Source organism: Cherax quadricarinatus, chromosome 93 (genome assembly GCF_038502225.1).
Source record: "Cherax quadricarinatus isolate ZL_2023a chromosome 93, ASM3850222v1, whole genome shotgun sequence".
NCBI classification, from domain to species: Eukaryota; Metazoa; Arthropoda; class Malacostraca; order Decapoda; family Parastacidae; genus Cherax; species Cherax quadricarinatus.
This window is the reverse complement of record NC_091384.1, coordinates 2,668,778-2,671,277: the sequence shown is the minus strand read 5'-3', so window position 1 is coordinate 2,671,277 and position 2,500 is coordinate 2,668,778. Positions and strand designations below refer to the sequence as shown.

Here is a 2,500-nt window from a genome sequence, read left to right as displayed (position 1 = left end):
TCCCAACACACACAAAAACCCACAACAAACACACAAAATACACGTACACACACCCCTAAAAGGGCAGAGGAAAGAAAGGATTGAGAAAATATCACAAAGGTAAGAGAGGGACGAATTTAAAATTTTTTAGAGAATAGGGGTTAAAGGGAAACCCCACCAACGTTATTTGGAGGAAAAAGGGGAAAGGATCCCCAAGAAAACCACATTGAAATATCAAGAGTAAAAGGGGGTGTTTAGACAGAGACAAAAAACAAAATCAGAACGACAGCAGCGGGGGGAGAGGAAAAAAAAGGAAAGGGGTTTTTGGAAAGAGACAAATGGAACCGAGAGGGGGCCGAGAAAAAACAGAAGGGCAAGCACACAATATTCTCAAAACCACAACCATCACACCACCCCAAAACACACACAATCCATACCACAGCCCCCCCCAAACACAGCTATAAAATCAATTTGCCACAGGTCCCCCACTACGGGCCCCCCCAAACCACGGGTTTTTGGGGAAAGGAAATAAGGTATGGTACAAAACCAGGGAATAAAAAAAATGGGAGGGGGGAGAAAGAGTCAAAGGATCCCCCGGGACACCCATACCTTACAGAAAAAGCTTGCAGGTATGATAAAGATGCCATTTTTCAACGGGGATACCAAACCTGGGGAAAAAGACAGAGGAACGGGGGGTGGAGGGGGGGTTTCCTGATCAAAAATGTGGAATTTTTGGGGCTGAGAGGGGAAACAGGGAGAAGAAAGTAATTAATAGGGAACACTTCCTTGGAGGCCCCAAGGGGGTGCAGTGAGTTCCCACCCACAGAACAGCAGGAGGCCAAGGCAAGAGCACGACGGGGCAATGGGTGGTTGACACACGGGCCCAGGGGGCCAGAAGAGCTATGCATGCGGGGAAAAAGCTCCTGATCATGGGTGATTTTAACCCCGGAGTCGATTGGGAGAACTGGACCCCATGGGGCCGATATAGGGGGCTAAGATGATGGAGGTGGCTGGAAAACTTCAGTGCCAACGAAGGACATAAAGAGAGGAGGGGATAACCAGAAAGGCGGGGATTTGATTACCTTGAGAGTGCAGATATCAGAACATCACTTTGAAGGACCCCGGGGCCAGTGACCATGGGGTTTTTTAAGCTTAATAACAGGGGCACAAGTGGGGGGAGAAGCGGGGGGCCAGGAAGAAAGCCAAAACCAAGAAGGGGACTACAAAAATGGGGAACCCCTGAACGGGGTTCGGGGGAAGAACTGGCAGGGAAGCCATTTAAATAGATGAGGGAAATTGTAGCAAAAAAATGAAAAGGGGTTGGGAGAGGTTTGTACCAAGGGGAAAGGGAATAATGAAAAAGGAAGCCATGGTTTCCCCAAAGGTGGGGGAGGCAAAACCAAGGTAGGGAAGGGAAAAAAAAGGAAGGCAAAGGCCCCAGGAGAATAAGGAGAAAAGCTAGAGCCAGAAACGAATATGCACAGATAAAAAGGGGAGGCCCAAAGACAAAAAAAATGAAAAGGAAAGCAAACGCCAAACTTTTGTCAGCCACATCAGGAGGAAAACAACAGTAAAGGACCGGTAACGGCAAGGAAGGAAGGAGGAGAGCAACAAGAAATGACCGGGGTTTTTTTGAAGAAACTCAAAAAGATTAAAGAAGGGGTTCCCCACGGGAGGAGAAAAAGGGGACCCAGAAAGAGGAGGGGGGGCCCACCCACCGGGCGGACACAGGCAAAAAACAAAGAAGTGAAGGGCTTCTAGGAGCTAGATCCCGGCAATGGGGCCAGAAAAATCCCCCTGGGTTTGAAGGGGGAGCAGAGGCGCTATGTACCCCAACAACAATATTCAAACATCTACAAAACAGGAGTGCCTGAGGCAGGGAAGACACAAATGTACCCCCAACTTTAAAAAGGAGACAGAATGAAGCATTAAACTACAGACCAGTGTCATGAATGTATAGGCAAAATCAGGAGAAGATTATAGGAAGAGTTGGGGAAAACCCCGAAAAAAGATCCATCAACAGCAGCCAACATGGTTTCAGGGAGGAAACTGTGTCACAAACCTACTGAGTTCTGGGGATGGTGACAGCAGAGACAAGAGAGAGGGGTGGGGGGGGTTGCATTTTCTTGGATAAGAAGGTTTAACCCTTCCCACAAGAGATTTGCAAAACTGGAGGACCAAGCAGGGATAAAGGGAAGGACTACAATGGATCAGGAAACGTTGAAGCAGCAGGAGCTGGTACGTGGATTAGAGGGGGACCTGTGACCGGGGGCCCGGGGTGTCCCAGGACCAGGTTTTTTTGGAGGGAAAGACATGAGGAAGGAATGATCGAGGGGTCCCTGTTTCGATATGTTGACGGGAAAAAAACCGATCGAAGACCAGGGGAACTACAAAGGGGGTCTGACAGGTCGACCCGGTCCCCAAAATTGGGCCCCGGGCAACCACCAAGTGCAAAGTCAAAAATTGGGGGGAAAAAAAGGCCGCAGACGGAGGACAGTCTAGGGGTCAGAGACTCAAACCC

At 49.1% G+C, this 2,500-nt stretch overlaps 1 protein-coding gene across 1 annotated transcript in view; it reads left to right on the top strand.

The window, feature by feature from the left end:
* The window catches only part of LOC138855418 (thrombospondin type-1 domain-containing protein 7A-like), a 230,665-nt gene that overhangs the window by 67,848 nt on the left and 160,317 nt on the right, over positions 1-2,500 (top strand). The window lies entirely within an intron of this gene.